We start from the raw sequence: 23,283 nt of genomic DNA on the forward strand, positions 1-23,283 counted from the left end.
TATTATGGCAAACGGAAAAGCATTGAGTCTTATACGTGTTGGATGTATGAAAACAAAAAATATAGTTATAAAACTCTTGGACTATAACATTGGTGTAGACCGTGACATTGTGCATTTGGCAATTTTCTATCTATAAGATTACCGTATCTTTTATCGTGACCCGAAATTTACTTGCTTTTGCATAAATCACAGGTTGGATTTTTTAGAGACATGTTGGGTGTCAACATTGGCCCATGGAGGCTTCACGTCACAGAGGATGCTCTTTTATAAAATAATGCCATCGATTGTGGTGTCTTTGTAATAAAGTATATTGAAGCAATATACTATGGATGCGTACCAAAATTCACCGCTGTATGTTGTACACTTAAACATATTTTATTATCTCATATTATTGCTGACTACATTTCTATATTGGTCTGACTTTCATTTTTTTAGGATGATATTCCTAGATTTCGCATAGAACTATGCAAAAAATTGATGGATTTTCTAATTGCGAAAGATACAAAACCCCAGACTGAAAGATTACCTAGAAAGCAATGAAGGATGCGAGGTCCTCAGGAGTAAGAAGAAGCCGTTTTAAACTTCTACCTGTTCTCTAGGATAACGTGAAGAGGGTTACGTTCTACTGTTGAGAGAGAGATAGCAATTTTTGGTTCAACATTCAATTTCACGAACATGACAATTTTTTTGTGTACAGACATTTGTAACAAATTTTGTAGTCTGTGTATATAAATTTTGTAAGACTGCACAAAATTCACATTGATCTATAAACCAAAATTACGCACCTGGCACACGTGTGTTGAATACGCAAATTGAAACCTCAAGCATGCAAATCGCAATAATGTCAATTCTACAGGCACACATTTCAAAATTATAATACAAATATCTTGCAAATTGACACATCTTACAAATCGATATAATATTGCATAATATATTACAAATCAATTTTTAATATCGATTTATATTTTGATTCTTAATAATGATTTGTAAGCCATTAATAGGAATTTCCCTATCAATTTTTATGATATTTTATCATCGATTTGCAAATATTGCTTCCTAACACGATGCCTACTATAAATTTATAGGATATTATATCAATTTTTGTGAGATATTGTTTTGTTTGTTAATATCGATTTTTAATATATTATGCTGAATTTGTATATCGATTTATAAGATATTGTGTGTTTTCTAGTATCGATTTGTGAGATATTGTTCTGTTTGTTAATATCGATTTGTAATATATTATGCTGAATTGTCGTACATCGATTTGTAAGATGTTATGTGTTTTCTAATGTCGATTTATGAGATATTATTTTGTTTGTTAATATCGATTTATACTATATTATGTTGAATTGCCGTATATCGATTTGTAAGATATTATGTGTTTTCTAGTGTCAATTTGTGAGATATTGTTTTGATTGTTAATATCGATTTGTAATATATTATGCTGAATTGTTGTATATCGATTTGAAAGATATTATACTGAATTGCCATAAATCAATTTGTAAGTTATCAAGCCAAAGAGAAGTGAAAATTCTTACCAGCTTTCTTAGAAATGGAAACTTCGGGGTCATTAATTGATGAAATAGGGAAAGGTTCATCAGCATGTTCAATCTTTGGATTCTTACTGTCAGTCTCATTACTGTTTTTGTCAGCACACCCTCTCTTTTCTCGAGCAAAAGAATGAGGCGAAACCGCCTCCACAACCCGCCTTTTTGAGAATGAAGCTTCTTGATATGGCAAGCACAGAAGAGATGCTGATGGTGAACGTGGGGACTCTTGTAATCTCACAGACCGCCTTCTTGGAGGCTCCTCAACAAGGGTCTCCTCGACAATGAGGCTTCATGGTACGACAATCTTGGAGTAGAAGACTGAAGTGGGGAAGATGGAGGCTCCTTCAATTTCAACTGCAACCGCCTTCTTGGTGGGGTTGGCTCCTCCAGCATCGGTTTCTTCGATGATGTTTGTGTGTCGCGATAAGACAACAACAAAATAGAGAGTGGAGAAGACGAGGGTTCCTCAATTCTTACCCACGACCGCGTCAATGTCACTTCATATTCAAAATCACTATAAACTACAAAAACCACACGGAAAAGGTTGACGATACACTGCAAACTAAAAATTATGTAGATGAACAAATGCATTAAGCAAACCATGTTCTAATTCACTATACCTCATCTGCATTATCATTGTGGTCCTCCTTTTCACCTCATTCCCGATCAATGGTTAAACACGATCAAAGCCCAAACAAAATCAAAATAATATCTTACAAATTGACACTAGAAAATACATAATATCTTATGCTATTTTGTTTGTTAATATCAATTTGTAATATATTATGTTGAATTGCCGTATATCGATTTGTAAGATATTATGTTGCATTACCGTATATCGATTTGTAAGATATTATATGTTTTCTAGTATCGATTTGTGAGGTATTGTAACTTTATAAATCATAAAAACACATGGTTATACGAAACTCACTGATACGACAAATCATATATTATGTGTTTTCTCAGAACAAGTAGGTTTGTGAGATATTATTTTGTTTGTTAATATCGATTTGTAATATATTATGTTGAATTATTGTATATCGATTTGTAAGATATTATATGTTTTCTAGTATCGATTTATGAGATATTGTTTTGTTTGTTAATATCGATTTGTAATTTATTATGTTGAATTGTTGTATATCAATTTGTAAGATATTATATGTTTTCTATTGTCGATTTGTGAGATATTGTTTTGGTTGTTAATATCGATTTGTAATATATTATGCTGAATTATCGTATATCAATTTGTAAGATGTTATTTTTTTCTAGTGTTGATTTGTGAGATATTGTTTTGTTTGTTAATATCAATTTATAATATATTATGCTGAATTATCGTATATCGATTTGTAAGATGTTATGTGTTTTCTAAAATCAATTTATGAGATATTGTTTTGTTTGTTAATATTGATTTGTAATATATTATGCTGAATTGCCGTATATCAATTTGTAAGATATTATGTGTTTTCTAGTGTCGATTTATGAGATATTGTTTTGTTTGTTAATATCATTTTGTAATATATTATGCTGAATTGTCGTATATCGATTTGTAAGATATTATGTTGAATTGTCGTATATCGATTTATAAGATATTATGTGTTTTATAGTGTCGATTTGTGAGATATTGTAACTTCATAAATCATAAAAACACATGGTTACATGAAACTCATTGAGATGATAAATAATATATTATGTGTTTTCTCAGAACAAGCATGTTTGTGAGATATTGTTTTGTTTGTTAATATCGATTTGTAATATATCATGTTGAATTACAGTATATCAATTTGTAACATATTATATGTTTTCAAGTGTCGATTTGTGAGATATTGTTTTGGTTGTTAATATCAATTTATAATATATTATGCTGAATTGTCGTATATCAATTTGTAAGATATCAAGTGTTTTCTAGTATCGATTTGTGAGATGTTATTTTGTTTGTTAATATCGATTTGTAATATATTATGCTGAATTGTCGTATATTGATTTATAAGATATTATGTGTTTTCTAGTGTCGATTTGTGAGATATTATTTTGTTTGTTAATATTGATTTGTAATATATTATGCTGAATTGTCGTATATCAATTTATAAGATATTATGCTAAATTGTCGTATATTAATTTGTAAGATATTATGTGTTTTCTAGTGTCGATTTGTGAGATATTGTAACTTCATTAATCATAAAAATACATGGTTACATAAAACTCACCGAGACGACAAATCATATATTATGTGTTTTCTCGAAACAAGCAGGTTTGTGAGATATTGTTTTGTTTGTTAATATCGATTTGTAACATATTATGCTGAATTGTTATATATCGATTTGTAACATATTATGTGTTTTCTAGTGTAGATTTGTGAGATATTGTTTTGTTCGTTAATATCAATTTGTAATTTATTATACTGAATTGCCATATATAGATTTGTAAGATATTAAGTGTTTTCTAGTGTCAATTTTTGTGAAATATTGTTTTGTTTGTTAATATCGATTTGTAAGCTATTATGTTGAATTGCCGTATATCGATTTATAATATATTATGCTCAATTGTTGTATATCGATTTATATGATATTATGTGTTTTCTAGTGTCAAGTTTTATGGTATTTGTAGTATGATTTCTATTATAGAATTACAACAAAAAATTATAACATTACAACAAAGAATTATAGATTTACAACAAAGAATTATAGAATTATAACAAAGAATTATCGATTTACAATAACGAATTATAGAATTACAACAAAGAATTATAGAATGCTAAACATTACAACGATTTACACTAATAAAAGTTAAATGCTACAACTATTTTGTAGCTGAAGAATCCACACACGATTCCTATGTTGCGTTGCTCACTTTTGAATTCAACTAAGCCTGTCATTAAACAGAACAATATCAGACACTATATTAAGTTGAACAAGAAATGCAAACATCCTCTCAAAATTATTACATACCAAAAGACTGGTCAAACTCATGCCATCGTTCCACTCAAACAGGTCGGGGGGATTGCAAGTTCCAACATTATAATGCACGTTTGTAGGGTATTGCTGCATGTTAGAAATTACACAAGTTAGATATTGATAAGTTGCATGTAATACAATTTACATGGGAAACAATATACTGTATTACATACTTGTTCATGCGAAGGGCTTGGTTGCTTAGGGGTTGGTTGTTTCTTACACATTTTCTTGCAAACTAATTCTAGTGCACCCTTTGTCCTCCGACGACTATGATCAAAGGTATGTTTCCTTTTGATACCCTTTGCTAGGTGAATATTTCTATCATAATCTATAAAGTTTACTCCTGACTTGTCGAAGATGATGTTGACGCTTTAACACAACTTATCATAAGGGTCAGGGAAAACATGATTTTCACCTACGTTGTTCGATCCCGTTTTCTTAGATTGGTCTTCATAAGCTGCAACGGACTCATGGTGAATTAACTGCACCTTTTCAAGTAATTTCCTTGACACTTTTCTCATGCATACATAGGCTTCTTCGCTTTTAGATGCCAAATCTGCAACATGCATAAGTGACCTACATAGTTGTTGGTAACGGGAGGCTATGTGGCATTTCTCATCAATACCAGATGGACTGACATTATTTGTATCCAGCAGTTCAATCTTTGCTTGTCTCGTCCATCTTCACATTATATATGACTTAGGTATTTCTTGTATCTTATCTTGATTAAGTGCCTTTAATGTATGACGACATAAAATACCTTTGAATTCAAACATTTTGCACATACATTCAACTATTTTGTTGTCAACATTATACGTAACATGTGCTTCTTTCCTTTTTGTTTGCTCTTCGCCCTCCTATACAACATGGTATTTGTGCATATTTTCATATTGCATACATCCTTCTATGTTGCAATACATGACCTGTATAACCTCTTTCTTAGTCCATTCAAATACAGTTAGTGTATACAAATCTGCAGGTTGCGTTAATATTTTCATGTCCAAAGTTACAAGGCAGATGTTGAAGCATTTCACATCTTGTTCAAGCTCATTTTGTCTAAGACCGTCTACAATTAATTCATACTGTTCATGAAGCAAAACATTGTTAAACATGAATACAAGATTTTTTTCAATGTGGCATGCATAGATTCAGTTCTTTGTGTGCTTATCATACCTGCACAAAAGTATTATCTTCCATATGCCAATGCCCACTTCTCTTTGTCTGCATATAAATTTTGTGCATGTATATAAGAATAAGAGTGATATGCAAGATTGCACAAACTATCGTGGTATAAAACTCATAAGTCATACTATGAAACTTTGGGAGAGGGTGATTGAGTCTAGGTTGTCATGATATCGAAGAATCAATTTGGTTTTATGCCCGAAAGATCAACTATGGAAGCTATACATCTTCTTAGACAACTTTTTGAGAGAAATAGAGAGAGGAACAAAGATTTGCATATGGTTTTTATTGATTTGGAGAAGGCATACGATAGAGTACCTAGGGACGTTCGCTGGTGGACAATGATGAAAAAAGGTGTTTCTCTCAAGTACATCAGTATAATTAAGGATATGTATGAAGGAGCAGTAACCAATGTCCGCACTTGTGGAGTGGTGACAACCAATTTTCCTATAACGGTTGGGTTACATCAAGGATCTGCTTTAAGCCTTTTCCTATTTGCTATAGTGATGGATGAGCTTACGAGATCAATTCAAGAAATTGTGCCATGGTGTATGTTGTTTGTTGATGATATTGTTTTGATTGATGAGTCTAGAGCTGGGGTTAATGCTAAGTTAGAATTATGGAGACAGACATTGGAAGCAAGAGATTTTAAGTTGAGTAAGAGTAAGACAAAATATATGGAATGTCAGTTTAGTAAGCAACAAAGTAGTGATGGGAGTGTAGTGAAGCTTGGTGAGCAAGAAATACTGGTGGATGATTGTTTCAAATATTTGGAATCTATCATTCAGAAGTATGGAGAAATTGATGGAGATGTAAATCATAGATAAAGGTTGGGTGGATGAAATGAAAAAGTGCAACTGGAGTGTTGTGCGATCGTAGAATGCCATTGCGGTTGAAGGGAAAGTTTTATAGGACGACTATTAGGCCCGCTTTACTATATGGTACGGAATGTTGGGCTACCAAGAGACATCATATTCAAAAAATGAGTGTAGCTGAGATGCGTATGCTTAGATGGATGTGGAAATACAATAAAAGATAAGATTTGGAACGAGGAGATACGTAAGAAGGTAGGCGTTGCACCCATTGAAAATAAGATGAGAGAGAATCGTTTACGGTGGTTTGAACATATTCGACGAAGGTCTAATGATGCTCCAGTTAGAAGGATGGAGAAATGGGAAAATATATTAGTTAAAAGAGGTCAGGGTAGGCCTAGGAAGACTTGGATGGAGATGATAGGAAAGGATATGAATGCTTTGACCCTCACCGAGGACATGGCATTGGATAGAAATGATTGGAGGAGAAGGATTTATGTGGAAGACCCAAAATGATTTTCTTTGTTGGTTCATATCGCCGACCCCAATTATTTTGGGATGAAGGCGTAGTTGTTGTTGTTGTTGTATACACAGTCTTCAAGGTCGTACATCTGAATCATTTGCTCTCAATTAGACAGAAAAGTGACTTCGTCCATGCTCTCAAGTACACACTTTCTAAACTTTTTATCAAACCTTGTCTTCTGATTAAAAATGTGTCATATGTTCTTTGTTGCATTTTGAAAGATATGCTACAAACATAGGCGATGATGTGCATATGGCCATACATGAGACACTGCAGCCGCAATTGCATGATCACCATATATAAGTATAGCTCTAGGGTGCTTCCCATTCATTGCCTGTGTAAATACTCTGAACAACCACTCAAAGATTTCTTTGGTCTGGTCATACAAAAAAACGCCGCCTAATATTCAAATCCGTGAGTGATGGTTCACTCCGACAAACTGCACAAATGGTCATTATTCTGTAGTAATCTTCACTGTCATATAAAAATTAAGCACATCATTGAAGCATTCATAATCTACTCTTGACTTTGAATCTGCCCAAAACATATTCACAATATACCCATCTTCATCCAGTTGCATTGCACTAAAGAAACCAGGGTCATTGCTTGAATTCTTCTGTAGGTAATCAACTAAAGAACATATTTCTCCATTTTTCATATTGTCTGACCTCTTCCTTCTCAAATGGTTTCTTAGATCCATAGGTGTGAATGATACATTCTAATGATCACCATCTATGTGCACACACAAATTGTATGTCTTCCTTGGTGCAATGTCGACGATATCAGCTATTTCAGCAATTGCAATATGCACTTCAGTTACTTTACGATGTAACCTTAACATAGGAGTCATAAAGGAAGGGGCTAATTCATGGTTATGATCATTGATTAAAGTATGAACTACATATTTCCCATTTAGAAGTCTTCTTAACACCATTCTCGCTGGACAACCACATCTTGAATCTAGCTTGTTTTTTGTTGGATTTCCACTTGACTTTTTCCAACATTGCTTAGAACAAACATATGCCTTTCTCACCACAACACCCTGTGCATTTTTTGCCCAAGAATACCTTCTAACACTTAAGCCAAGTTTTAAGGCATAATCATTGTAAAATTTGTATGCAACTTCCTCATTATTAAATTGCATTCCCTCTACGGGAACATAGTCAAGTGTACTATCATGTAGACTTGAGGTGCCTGAACCTTTGTCAAGTGCACTCTCATGATCGTCTACCTCATTATTGAATTGTATTTTGTCTGCTGGAATATCATTATCGAATTACATTTCTTCTGTTGGAATATTCAAGTCTAGAGTGAATCCAATGTCTGCATCCTTCTTATCATATGCATCATTAGTGCACATATTCACTTCTTCAGGTGCATTGATAATACGAATGTCTGTTGCTCCATGTCTTTCCAGTGATTGAGACACATCATCTTCACTGCAACTAGTTGATATGCTCAACACTGTCATGAGCAAAATATCAATTTACGTTAGCCAGCGCATACATTTACTACGATTTATTCAAGATGCATATAACAACGACTACCGATTAGTTAAGCAAGTCAAAGAAACGATTGAATGAATCACATTATCAAAGCAACAACATAATAGCTTACAATTAGATAATAACAAACAAAACCATATCTCACAAATCGACACTAGAAAATACATAATATCTTAAAAATCGATATACGACAATTCAACATAATATATTACAAATCGGTAAACAACAATTCAACATAATATCCTATAAATCGATATACGACAATTCAACATAATATATTATAAATCAATATTAACAACCGTTTACCATATCTCACAAATCCACACTAGAAAACACATAATATCTTACAAATCGATATACAACAATTCAACATAATATATTACAAATCGATATTAACAAACAAAACAATATCTCACAAATCGACACTGGAAAACATATAACATCTTACAAATTGATATACAAAAATTCAACATAATATATTACAAATCGAGATTAATAACCAAAACAATATCTCATAAATCGACACTAAAAAATACATAATATCTTACAAATCGATATACGATAATTCAATATAATATATTATAAATCGATATTAACAAACAAAATAATATCTCACAAATCGACACTAGAAAACACATAATATCTTCAAAATCGATATACGATAATTCAACACAATATATTACAAATCAATATTAACAAACAAAACAATATCACCAAAAAAACACTATAAAATACATAATATCTTATAATTCAATATACAATAATTCAGCATAATATATTACAAATCGATATTAACAAAAAAAATAATATTTCACAAATCGACACTAGAAAATACATAATATCTTACAAATTGATATACAATAATTCAACATAATATATTACAAATCGATATTAACAAATAAAACAGTATCTCACAAATCGACACTAGAAAACACATAATATCTTACAAATCGATATACGACAATTTAACATAATATATTACAAATCGATATTAACAAACAAAACATCTTAAAAATCGATATACGTGTTACTACAACCGTGATTTGCGTTATATTGCATATATTGAGTGAATGGACGATACCGGATGGGGTAGAGGCCCTTGCTTGCATCTGTAACCATGCATTCTTGTCAACAGTTCCCAATGTCTTACAAATATCTTCAAGTTTCCAACCATCGAAAAGATAAAATCTACCTACAATAACAAAACAATGCCTTAATGACACTCACGACAACATGCATTCTTCAACAATAGCATGATGATATGGAAAGGTACTCACCACGCTTTAATGATACTTGTTGGAATGTTTGTGCATCATTGTTTTTTTTCATACTGCCTAACGAAAATGAAGAAGAAGAGATGGCTGTAAAAAGAGATGGCTGACAAATCCTTCTATGATGCCCACCAATAATTGAACCAGTCGTTCGATTTATAGTTATCTCGCCGAGGTAGGAACGAACCCGAGAATGTTTTCTATCTAACACAAGGCAGGAACGAGAAGGCGACCATGTGTTGTAACACAAGCTAAAAACAAAGGCGGAACGTGCAAATCTATTTACGAGGAGCAGGAGGACATTTTCGTCCAACGCATATCTATCTTACGGAAGGACATTTCCGTCAAAAGCATATCTACCTTTTTTATATGTTGTTTTATTATAAAGTCATCGTGGGCAACATTGGCATATGAATTATCACGAGTCCCAAGATATTCCTCCGTACACACTGGAACACGCGAATTTGTGTTCCAAGGAGAACACACAACACCCACTCAGAAACCAGAGCCTCTAGTTTGTCTGCCAACAAGTCAAAATCATCTTGGCACCTTATAAGGCTCAATCTCACATAGCGAGGATCTGCTCCAAAGATGTTGCTTGTCCTACCAATTATGCCAGTTGCTGCTAGTGCTGCTGTACAGTCTCTGTCCTCCTCCCTCTTGCACTTCAACCAAGTGTAGGTTGTCATCCATTCGTTATGTGGGCCATAAGCCTTTTTTCATGCTCTGCTATAGATATCTTGTGCCAGACATAACATATCGTTTTACTGTGCCCACAAATACCTAGCACCTGAACCAATGCATCCTGTTCTCACGTATTTTTAGTCAAAAAATCATGTGGTTTTATTAATTCCATTTTTTCAAAATCAACAAGATCTTGGTAAACAAAGAAAAAGATATATTATATTTAAAAAGTACAAAATATTATTCAAACATGGTAAATTTCATATTTTTTATAGAAAAATGTTTCAATATGATGTGAATTTCATGAGGGTTTTCATTTTATTGCAACAAATTCATCTCCTCATTGATATTTGTGACCAATGGCCCAAACCCAACCTTGTGGTAAGGTCCGGCACCAGCCACCACAATAAAGCAGTAGATTAGCGACGACCACATTATGTCGCTAATCCGTCGCTAACAGGCGTAGCGACGACGAGGCGACGGTATGCTTATGTCGCGATTTTTTCAACGCTAACTGGCGACGGAATAAATCCGTCGCCAGGTCCGTCGCTAATTGCGACAGACTAACGAGCGCTTTATTCTGTGGCCAATCCGCCGGTACTAAACGGCGACCTCGGCTTGGCGATGAATTTACGTCCGTCGCTAAGACGTTGCTAGATTTATATACATACCGATGGATGTTTTCGTCGCTAATCCCTCGCAAAAATGAAAAAAAATAAAAAAATTTTTATTTGAAAATTAAATACCGAGAACGGTACAATTTATATTTCTTGTACAATTTATATTTCCTGTATATGTGATTCTATCATGCTCATATGTGTGCTAAGGCAGTAAAAAAATTGAATATGTGATTATAGCATGTTCATATGTGTTCTAAGGCAGCTAGAAAAACTCTATATGTGATTCTACCATGCTCAGATGTGCTTTAAGGCTGGCAAAAAAGCTATATATGTGATTCGATCATGCTCGTATGTGTGCTAAGGCAGTCAAAAAATTGAATATGTGATTATAACATGCTCATATGTGCTCTAAGGCAGGCAAAGCAAAAAAATTTATATGTGATTCTATCATAAATGATATATGTTCTAAGGCAGTAAAAAAAGTCTATATGTGATTTTGGCATGCTCATATGTGTTTTAAGGTAGTCAAAAAACTGAATATGTGATTATAACATGCTCATATGTGTTATTAGGCAGTCAAAAAACTGAATATGTGATTATAGCATGCTCATATGTGTTCTAAGGCAGTCAAAAAAACTTTATATGTGATTCTATCATGCTCATATGTGTTCTTAGGCAGTCAAAAAACTGAATATGTGATTATAGCATGCTCATATGTGCTCTAAGGCATGAAAAAAACTTTATATGTGATTATAGCATGCTCATATGTGCTCTAAGGCAATAAAAAAACTCTATATGTGATTATAGCATGCTCATATGTACTCTAAGGCAATAAAAAAAGTCTATATGTGATTCTATCATGCTCATATGTGCTCTAAGGCAGGCAAAAAGTTATATATGTGATTCTATCATGTTCATATGTGTGTTAAGGCAGTCAAAAAACTGAATATGTGATTATACCTGAGAGGGACCTGCAATCGAAGATCCTCTATTCAGCACAATACTGGTAATCTCATCTCGGAGAAAGGGGGCGACGATGTCATGGAAGTAGTCATTCATTGTGTCCTTAATGATCTGGCGTACATCATCACCAGAAAGAATAGGCTGCTGCTTGGATCTTATGTAGGTGAAAGTAGCCTGTGAGCCGTAACTGGAAGAAGCAATAACTGGTGAAGTGTTCATATTACTCCCAAACCCGAACACACGACCTTTTTTGGGTTCACCTGCTGCAGTCACCCATGCTGCAGGATTAAATGATGGATGTTAAGTAACGTCATCGCCATATCGCTCTACCATCTGTTGCTCATATGTCTCCTACAAAATAATGTTTAAAGTATGCATTAATAATTAATGATAACATTATGATAACTTGCATATTGCAATGATTATTAATAGAATAAATACATACCGTTGTCGTTCTCGCCTTCTCTGATACGAAGACTCTCGTGGTCTTCCGTTTATGTGTTTCAACAAACACATCCTTATATGGTACAATGCCTCCTTTTTCTGCTTCCTGCGAAGTTAAAGGACAAAAGATTTAATACACAAGTTTGCAACAATACTTATAAAATTAATATTATATATTGATGAGTTACCATTTTCTTCAGGTGGCTCCCAAATGTCTTAGATCCACCTGTGTGTAGATGGGCTTCAGGCATTTTCGCTCGATTTTGTGCAGCATTCGCAGAGCAATTTCTAAATGCATCTCTCGCCCACTTATCGCACATTTCATTCCAGTAATCTCTCCTGATAGTAATAGGGCCATGGCCCTTCCACTGTAGTGGATCATCTACTACGCCAGATGCTTTTTTTGCTGCAGTCTTCATAGTGTGCAGCATGTCTGCAAATCGATTGGCAGCCACCTTCTGCCACACCTTCCTTGCATCATTTTCTTCTACCGTAGTTGCGAAGCGATTCGAAGCCTACAAATATTTTCAGAAAGTTAGTAGACATTACTTAAAAAAATTAAATATGAAACACATTAACTATGAGGAACAACTGTATACCGTGAATGAGAACCACAATCTGTCTAACACCTCCTTTGGGTACTCTTTCCATTGAGCAACCGGTCCTGGTAGATGTTGAAGAAGTGAATTCCTAATCTCCCTTACTACTTCTTGTGGCTCAAACCTCGTGTTGCACATGAATTGTTACACAGTAAATATCAATATAAAATATTTATAAGATATGCAATAATTGAAAACGAAATACTTATGGTCGATTATCGATATACACTATTCGAATGAGTCTTCTTGTGCTAGACTGAGAAGACCCTGCTTCTCGTGTTGGCTCCTGACTTGTGTGATCAACTGGTGTAGGTGGGTCGTGTATAGGCGAAACATCATCTGTAAAAAAATACGTTAGAAGTTCTCAGAATACGCATTTGAACTAATCAAACATCCAATTAGTTAATCAATATACCTATCACAGGAGCCTGTGAAGATGAAGGTTGGGCTTGACTACTACTGAATGAGCGACCACTGTAACCTCCACGAACCATATTCTAACAAATAACATATGTCATACAATACATTCAAATAATTCACATCAAGTATTACAATACATTTAATTCATTCGCATCAAGTATTACAATAATTCAAATCATTCATATCAGGTAATGCAATGCATTCAAGTCATTCACATCAAGCATTGCAATGCATTCAAATCATTCGCATCAAGTATTACAATGCATTCAAATAATTCAAATCATTCACATCAAGTATTGCAATAATTCAAATCATTCGTTGCATAAATTATAATGTATTCAAATAATTTAAATCATTCATATCAAGTATTGCAATGCATTCGAATCATTTGTATCAAGTATTACAATACATTCAAATAATTCAAATCATTCACATCAAGTATTGCAATGCATTCGAATGATTCGTATCAAGTATTACAATACATTCAAATAATTCAAATCATTCACATCAAGTATTACAATGCATTCAAATAATTCGTATCAAGTATTATAATACATTCAAATAAATTTTTTAATCATTCACATCAAGTGTTGCAATACAACTCATGCATTCGCATCAAGTATTAGAATACATTCAAATAATTCAAATAATTCACATCAAGTATTGCAATGCATTCGAATCATTCGTATCAAGTATTATAATACATTCAAATAAAATTTTTAATCATTCACACCAAGTATTGCAATACAACTCATTCATTCGCATCAAGTATTATAATACATTCAAATAATTCAAATCATTCACATCAAGTACTGCAATGCATTTAAATAGAGATTTGTAGTACAAGATTTTGCTCACTAGCTTCAGAATTCTTCCTCGTCACTAGTTTGACTTTCTTCTTCTTCTTCTTCTTCTTCATTGTTTGCCCATCCACTTGATACATCATTTGGATCACATTCCTCTATGAATGTTTCATCGGCCAATGGAGATATGACATGCATATCATGCGCAACATCGTGACCATAAGCGAAGTCATAGACATCATCTGATTGATAGTAATCGTTGTCTTCAGCTAACTCATCTTCCTGTAACTGATCATACTCGGGGTATAGTTTGGACTTCACCTTGCAAACCGCCCACCATTCATTTCTATCTGACTTTTTTATACTCGGATATGAAGTATAATAAACTTGTTGAGCTTGCGAGACTAATATGAATGGTTCATATGTTCCAAACCTGGATTTATGATTCACCTCCACAATGCCTGAAGCTTTGTCGAGTCTTGTTGCAGTTGGATCAAACCAATGACACTTGAATAAATTACCCTGTTATTTATGCCTAAGTAAGTCAACTCTATTATTTCATCTATAACACCGTAGTAATCAAACACATTTTTCTCCACATGCATCACATCCAAATTATGTCGTATCAATAGGGTCGGTCAATACGGTAGTTCCCAAAAAATAGATTTCTTCGTCCAATTGTGAACCTTCCCAAATCCACGGAAGGGTGTAGGACATCAGGCATCTGTTAATACATCTGGAAAATATCGCAATCTTCTTAGAATCTCGATGCCAAGCAATCTTGAGGATGAACCTTCCGTTTCAGTTATGCCCGCTTTAAACACATTCTTTTGTCGTCGAAATGGATGGTCGCTGGGTAGAAATCGACGATGCCACTCAAACCAGCAAGGCTTCCTTCCATGCCTCAATCTAAAAGCTTTGGAATCCTCCATGCAGTACGGACAAGCCAACCTCCCATGTGTGCTCCAACCAGATAGCATACCATATGTAGGGAAGTCACTGATTGTCCATAGAACAACGACCTTCATGTTAAAATTTTGTTTTTTGTGGGCATCATACGTGGTAACACCGTCATCCCACAGTACTTTTAGTTCATCAATCAATGACCTTAGATATACATCAAGATTTTGGCCAGGTGAGGTCGGACCAGGGATCAACAGAGACAAGAAAAGATTTGGACGTTTCATACACAAGCTTGGTGGAAGGTTGTATGAAGTTACAAATACTAGCTAGCATGAGTATGGAGTTGATCTACCCCCAAATGGATTAAATCCATCTGTACATAAACCAAGTCTAACATTTCGCACTTCCATTGCGAAGTTCTGATGAGTACGATCAAAGTGCTTCCAAGCTTCAGCGTCAACAGGATGCGTGATCTTGTTTTCATCGTGTCGAACTTTATTTGCATGTCATCTCATGTGTTTAGATGTCTTTGAAGACATATACAATCGATGCAACCTAGGAGTGATAGAAAAGTAGCGGAGCAACTTGTATGAAACTTCCTTTGATCTCGTGCAACCATTGCCTCTTGTCTTTGGCTTAAACCGAGGATGCCCACATGATGGGCATGATATGTTGTTTTCCTGCTCCTTGAAATACAACATGCAGTGATTTGGACAAGCATCAATCTTTTTGTAACTCATACTTAGAGCATTGACCATAACTTTCGCACGATAGAAATTTTGTGGCAATTTCTCATTTTTGGGCAACATATTCTTCACAATCATGCACAAACGGTCAAAACATGATTGACTCAAATTATACTCGTACTTCAAATTCATTAGTTGAAGAACTGCAGACAAGATAGTGTGACTCTCACAACCGTTCTAAAGTGGTTCATCAGCATCTCTAAGTAAATCATAAAATCTACTAGCTGCATCGTTTGGTGATTCTTCATCTACGGTAGTTCTTACATCACTAGAACTCATAGCAGAACCCAGTTCTGTTCCTGCGACATCAAATATCAAATCCGTATATGGATTATCGTGCACCACATTCACCCGTGCATCAAAATTGTTTCTAAATTCTTCTCCATGAAACGTTCAGTTCTGATATTCACTCACAAAACCCTTCCTGTATAGGTGATGTCTAACGCTATAAGGTTCTACAAATCGATTATTCTTACAAATCTTGCAGGGACACCTAATCTGGCCTGTGGGATCCACTGTACTGACACTTGCCGTTGCAAATTCAATAAAACTGTCAACACCATCCATATATTCATGTGATAACTCATTGTTCACTATCCTACGGTACATCCATTCACGGTTTGCAGTCATTTTCTTATGATGTTACGAATAATAGCCTAACGAATTAAAAGAGAACAATCAGAATGCTACGCTGAAGAACATATCAAATTTATCATGCAATATATGATGTCATACAATAACAAGAATTTTGATGCATGCATTGATAACTTAATATTTTCATGTGCAAACTATTAATGACACGATACAATCATTTGAAACATGCTTTCATTATACAATTTCACATGGAAGTCATAATCAAATTGAAAGTAACTATATACAAGCATGGATACAATTACATCAAACATTGCAATACATCGTAATCATTCATATCAAACAAAAGACAAACATGTACCTGCAGCAAACACACTTCAATATCTCACTAACTACTACCATGCATAGCATGGACTCCGTACTCCAAAAATAAGAACACTTCAATATTCATACATTAAAATCATGCTCAGCATGATCTTCGAACTCCAACGAAGCAACCCTAAATATCAACAACTAAGTGAGTGTGTGAACAATAAAGTGTTATATCTAATAAATTAAATAACATGTGATACGCTTGCATCACTTACTCACCACGGGTATTTACCCGATTTGCATTGTTTTTGACACTTACTTACCACAGGTGGATGAGAACGAGCTGGTTCCGTTGAAAAATCTGCATAAAAAAATACTGTTTTAAAATGAAGTCACCACGAAAAAAAAAGTTGTTCTGGCAAGGGGTCGACTCCCCTGCTGTTCCGACAGGGGGTCGACCCCCTTACGGAACCTAGGGGGTTAACCCCCTTACGGAACGTAGGAAGTTAACTGACCCCCTGTTCGGGCAGGGGGTCGACCCCCAGCCTTTCCGCCAGTGAGTCGACCCCCTGCCGGAACAGCAGGGGGTCGCCCCCCTGCCTGAGCAGGAAAGGCTTGACCCCCTGCCTGTTACGGCAGGTGGTTAAACCCCCTGTCGGAAAGGCAGGGGGTTAACCCCCTGCCGGGGTCGACCCTCTGCCTAGGTCAACCCTCTGCCGGGGTCGACCCCCTGCCGGAAAGGCAGGGGGCAGGGGTCCCCTGCCGGAAACGCAGGGGGTTAACCCCCCCCCCTCCCCCCCGCGTTTTCCGACAGGGGGTTAACCCCCGCGTTTTCGGGCAGGGGGTTAACCCCCTGACTTTCCGGCAGGGGGTGCCGGGGGGGGGTCCTTTACCTTTCTCCGGGCGGCGGGGCCTGCGGACGGTGGGACCGGCGAACGGCGAGAGTGGGACCGACGAACAGCGGTAGCAGCGAAAGAAGAAAAGGAAAAGTTGTCTGGGATTAGGGTTATTCGAAATTTAGCGACGGATTTAATCCATCGCGAAGCCCACGTAAATCAAATTTACGAAACTCGCGACGGACGATACGTCGTTGCCAAGTCCGTCGCTACTTAGCGACAGACTAACGTTTGTCGCAAGAGTCGTCGGTAAATCGTGCGGCTGTAACGACAAAATAGTATGTCGCAAAATCCGTCGCTAAATAGCGACAGACTGGGCGACAGACTATATTTCGTCGCTAGTTTCGTATGTTTCATGGAGTATAGCGATAGATGTGTTTCGCTCGTTAATCCGTCGCTAACTAGCGACGAAAAGATTCTGTCGCTATCGTCTGTCGCTAACAACGTGTTTTCTTGTAGTGAGCTGCTTGTCGGGTATATTAATTAGAGCTAAAAATTTGGCGATCATTTAAAATTACCCTTTAACTTCACACACACACACACACACACAGAGAGAGAGAGAGAGAGAGAGAGAGAGAGACGAACTATAACCATCAACATTGCGAAAAACAAGTTCAACCAACATTGAACCTGCCGAAAATACAAAAAAGGCCCAAGGCAAGCCTAGAAGCCCAGAAAAGAAAGCAAGATACAAATACAAATGATCGACGAGTGTCACCCTGGTTCAGGAGGTGTCGATGGGTGCTGACAAGGCTCAAGAAGGCTGATGCGCAGAATGGCGTACACGTCTGCCAATATCAGGTTCACTAGTTTATTGAAAACCGTTGGAATATGCCAAAAAATGGCGTTGTTGCGGGTCATCCAAACAGCCCACCAGGATGAGAGAAGCCAAGTTTGCCAAATAATCTGCCATTTGCTGCACTGATGTACTGGTTGAGGACCCCACAACAAGTCGTTGGTGAATGATTCCTAGAATACGCTGACCACAAGCTTATTCCAGGTGACCTTAAAGATGTTTTGAAATACAGTGCACTCTCAAAAAAGGTGAAACACAGTTTCTTCGGCCGCCTCACACAACACACATTTACTGAGAAACTAAAATCTGATGGTTTTGAGGAAGCTGTCAGTCTGCACCCAATCGTGAAGGATGAGCCATGCCAGAAAACGAGATCTAGGAGTCGGTCCCCTTCCCCAGATAAGGCTTGCCGGGAACCGGTCCACTCCCGAAGGAAGGAGAGAGAGGTAGCATACTTTTGCACGGAAAGAGCTGTTAGGAGCAAAGGAGCGTCCTAAGAGCTGGGACTCCGAGTCAACAATGCCATTATTTAAAAGAACAACAGACCAAGATTGGATCCATGAGCGACGAAGCTTTGACATTGCTTGTTGATTCACGCGAATGACCCCAACCAACGATTCCACACCCCCGTATTTAGCAAGAATAACGCTTGCGCACGGGGACCTATGTTGGTGTGCAAGTCAGCTCTGCTTCACGACGAGAATCATACTCCTTAATCTGGGGTCCTTGATTCCCAACCCCCCCTATAAAGAGGAAGCCTTAGGGTTTTTCACCCTATCAGGCGACGCTTGTTGTTGAGACCACTTCCAGACCACAGGAAGTTCGCCAAGACCCGAGATAGCTTCTTACTAACCCCCACAGGCATCAGGAACATTGACATAACAAATTTTGGTATGCCGTTTAGGACGTGCTTGATGAGAGTCAGTCTATCCGCGATGGAAAGGTAGGAAGCTTGCCAGGCCAAAATTTTATTTTGAACCCTTTGAAGAGTCGTGCTCCAGGCTACCTCTGTGACTCTGCTTAGCTGAAGCGGCAGACCCAGATAAGAAAAGGAGTTGCCCGTTACCCTGCATCCGAAAATTCGCTGGCATGGCTAGCATCGACCCATTGAGAGAGAAAGAGAGATTCTCTCCTTTTTTTTTGCCAATCCAAGAAAAAAAAGCTCCCAATCACTGAGTATACATTGGCTGGCCTACTGTTGGTAAAATTCTTGAAATCCCCCCTGCCCACCGAGGAGTACACCCCCTTGCGGCAAGGGATGCCAACCGTGGGTTTCTAACTTTTGACATTCCATCAATATGGAGACATTCACAAGTTGCCCCTACCAGATGAGAGGAGCCCTTGTGAATGAGAGATATTCTGTTGATATTTTCCAAAAGAACAGGTTTATCTTAAATTCTTGTATGATTTTCCTTACTGAGAAAACCTTGAGAACAAGGCACGTGACTGGTGTCAACCAACATGGTCGTCCATCTGTGGAGATGGATGGCCTTCAAAACAAAGAATAATCAAAGTCTTTGCTGCTTCTGGACCAATCAATGGCAATCAGTTTCTCCATTGTGTGCTCATCCAAATGGTGTTCACTCCTTTTTTCATATGGATCCATGGTCCATTACCAGCTCACATCATCTTCTATACTCTTGTTGCCCCCCCCCCCCCCCCCCCCCAAAAAAAAAAAAAAAAAAAAATTACTCCTAATTTCCGGATCCATGATTCATTTAGTGGCCCAACCCACAATTGAAGAATGGAGAATTGATTCATGCCTAGGGCCTAACGTTTACGAATCATGGACTGGTATGCAAAAATCCAAACGATAAACTAGGTTCCTCCTCATTTGTATCTAGTAGAGAAGACATGTATCTGGACCAAATGCCTGGGTCCAGATTCATATTTCTTTAGCCTTATGAAGCTCACAGAACAAGGAACCTTTATCACAGGTGAAATTGAAAGAGAAATTTTCAAATACCCCTCGATCGTTTGGGTCTAATTTTGCCCACACCAAACGTTTGAGAGTTTACAAATGCCCACCGAAGTTTTTTTATCGAATCAAATTACTCTAATTATAAATTAACATTGGATTATTCTCGAGTTAATACTAACTCATGTTTTGTTACCATTTTACCCTTATAACTGATGAAATAAAATTACTAGTTTGCTCCTATTCTAGAAGTATGAACAAAGTAAGTTTGACAGTAGATGCATAGGGCTATCAGTGTAATTTACTTAATGTAAAAGGTTTATTAACTATAATGATATTGACCTCCTTAACAAGAAACAAGACACTAAACACCACATCACACAACTTGTTGCAACTTATCATACAATACATTAATATGTTGTAAATTATTATTCTTTTTTATGACATGGAACCCTTGCCAGAACCGGGTCACATAATGGGCCTGCACCCTGTGAGGTAAACCCCTGGTGGGGTCACCGATACACAAGTCCTTAGGGAGTCCACCAGTTAAAGGCACCCACACACACACCCGGTGAAAGTCGAACTTGGGGCCAAGAGTTCAGCATCTTCTCTTAGGTCCTGCTGCCACTAGGGGTGGCAATCGGGTCGGGTTGGCGGGTTGGCGTGTCAGCATACCTCAACCCGAACCCGACCCGTTTATTAAACGGGTCGGCTGTGGCAAACACGAACCCGACCCGTTTAATAAACGGGTAACCCGACACGACCCGCCAACCCATTTAATAAATGGGTTGGGTCGGGTAAACAGGTTTTCAGGTTGGCGGGTCAGGTTGGCGGGTCGGGTTGGCGGGTTGATGGATCGGGTTGGCAGGTAGGCAGGTTGGCGGGTCGGGTTGGCGGATTGACGGGTCGGGTTGGCAGGTAGGCAGGTTGGCGGGTCGGGTTGGCGGATTGACGGGTCGGGTTGGCGGGTCGACCCACCCGCCTAACCCGTTTATTAAACGGGTTGGCGGGTTGGCATACCCCCAACCCGAACCCGACCTGTTTAATAAACGGGTTACACGGGTCAACCCGTTTATTAAACGGGTTGGCTTAAGCCCAACCCGAACCCGCCTAAGAGGCGGGTTGGCGGGTCGTGTCAGAAATTGCCACCCCTAGCTGCCACTCAGGCGACCTGGGCGGGTGTAAATTATTAAAAAACACTTGTTCAACTCTAGCAGTCCAGTGCATTATATCTTAATGTCAAATTTTTCAATATGAATGGCATGTTTGGGATCAAATAAAGAAAGGAAAATTTCAGAATGGGTTATAACCATATTTAGCAAATTCTATCTAAAACATAGTTCATTGGATAAAAAAGTGATTTTTTGTTTTTGTTTTGGAACATGAGAGCAAAACGATTTTTTCAAAAAGAACAGTTTTATGAAGGAGAACCCTAATGGATATCCAAACTCATGAAAACATTTTTTTAGAAACCATATTTACAGTTCAAAGAAATTTATTCCATTTCACATATTGCTAAATATATTAATGTTACATTAGAGCTTGCAACAAGTTGGATATCTAATGGATGATCTTCTCTTGGACCTTGATTCAGCTATGAAATTGGTTGACTTGGGTAAGAACTTTCGGAACCAGCCCATCATGTTACATTATTATAAATGGATCTGGATCGGCCAGGGAAACCTATGACCCAAGGCCCAACAGACATTACTGACCATACAGGATGCATTCGGATCAAGATCTAGACCTAGTTAAGGATGAGTATTGGACCCACCAGGGGTTGGACGCATTTAATGTTAAGGTGGTATTGGCAAGTAGGGGTGACAGTGGAACAGGGCGGGTGCGGGGATCAAGGTCTCCACCACCCGTCTCAAAAAATTTTCCTTCATCCCCGCACGGGTTTTGATTTTAACCTCCATCGGTTCATTCTCCATTTCATATCCTCCATCCCCGGTCCAAATGGGATGAGGTGGGCAGGGCCCCATTTCGCCCCGGTCCACTGCCATTCCTATTGGCAAGGCTCTTGCTTTGGATTGTAACCCGAATCTGCTACCAGCAAGGACCGTGATCTTGGTGATGGAGAACAACATCCTCTTCTGCAGGCTCGATAATCGCAGTGTAATGAGGCCAATAGTAAGCATAGTCATGGATAGTCTTCACGTTCGGGCCCTTCAGAAACAGCTGACAATGCTGACAATCCAGATTGTTTGGTGAGACCACGAACTCGATGAACACTGTATTCAGATTAGATCAATTTATCTACCATGCATATGCATCTCCTTGCCACTTGAAATTGTGTGATTTAAAAAAATTGGTCTGCTTTTCATAAGCCTGCATAACAAGAAAATCCATGATTCATGGTCCTCTTGACATGGGGTTGTTAATGGATCAGATCCTTGTGGACCCCAAGCTGGATTCAACCAAAATAGTGAAATTAATGTTGGATCCTGTGAACCGGATCTAGACTTTCATCAGTTTGTTTGGTTCAACCAATCTAAGGCTTGGAGCTGAACCGGCTCTTTTCCACCAGTCAACCCAATCTTGAGAGTTTCATTGAACCAGATCTTTTGGGTCAAACTGCATGTGCTTATACTCCTAATTTTGTGCAGCTTTGTGTTTGGGAACTAAATGAAACGTGACCAAGTTCACGAACATGCCAAAGTGAAAACGTTAAAATAGTGAAATTCCAAGGACTATAGCCACAGATCTTGTCAATGACAAGGAAAAACACCCTTCCATGGCCTTGGAGTTCCAAGACATAAATACTGAGTTCAGGGGGCAGTTTAAGATC

General features: G+C 37.3%; 1 pseudogene; it reads right to left on the reverse strand.

The window, feature by feature from the left end:
- Positions 1-1,787: 1,787 nt before the first annotated feature.
- Positions 1,788-22,844, reverse strand: LOC149815252 (tryptophan aminotransferase-related protein 4-like; annotated as a pseudogene).
- Positions 22,845-23,283: the final 439 nt, after the last annotated feature.

Source organism: Nuphar pumila, chromosome 15 (assembly GCF_984573655.1).
Source record: "Nuphar pumila chromosome 15, dmNupPumi1.hap1.1, whole genome shotgun sequence".
NCBI lineage: Eukaryota > Viridiplantae > Streptophyta > Magnoliopsida > Nymphaeales > Nymphaeaceae > Nuphar > Nuphar pumila.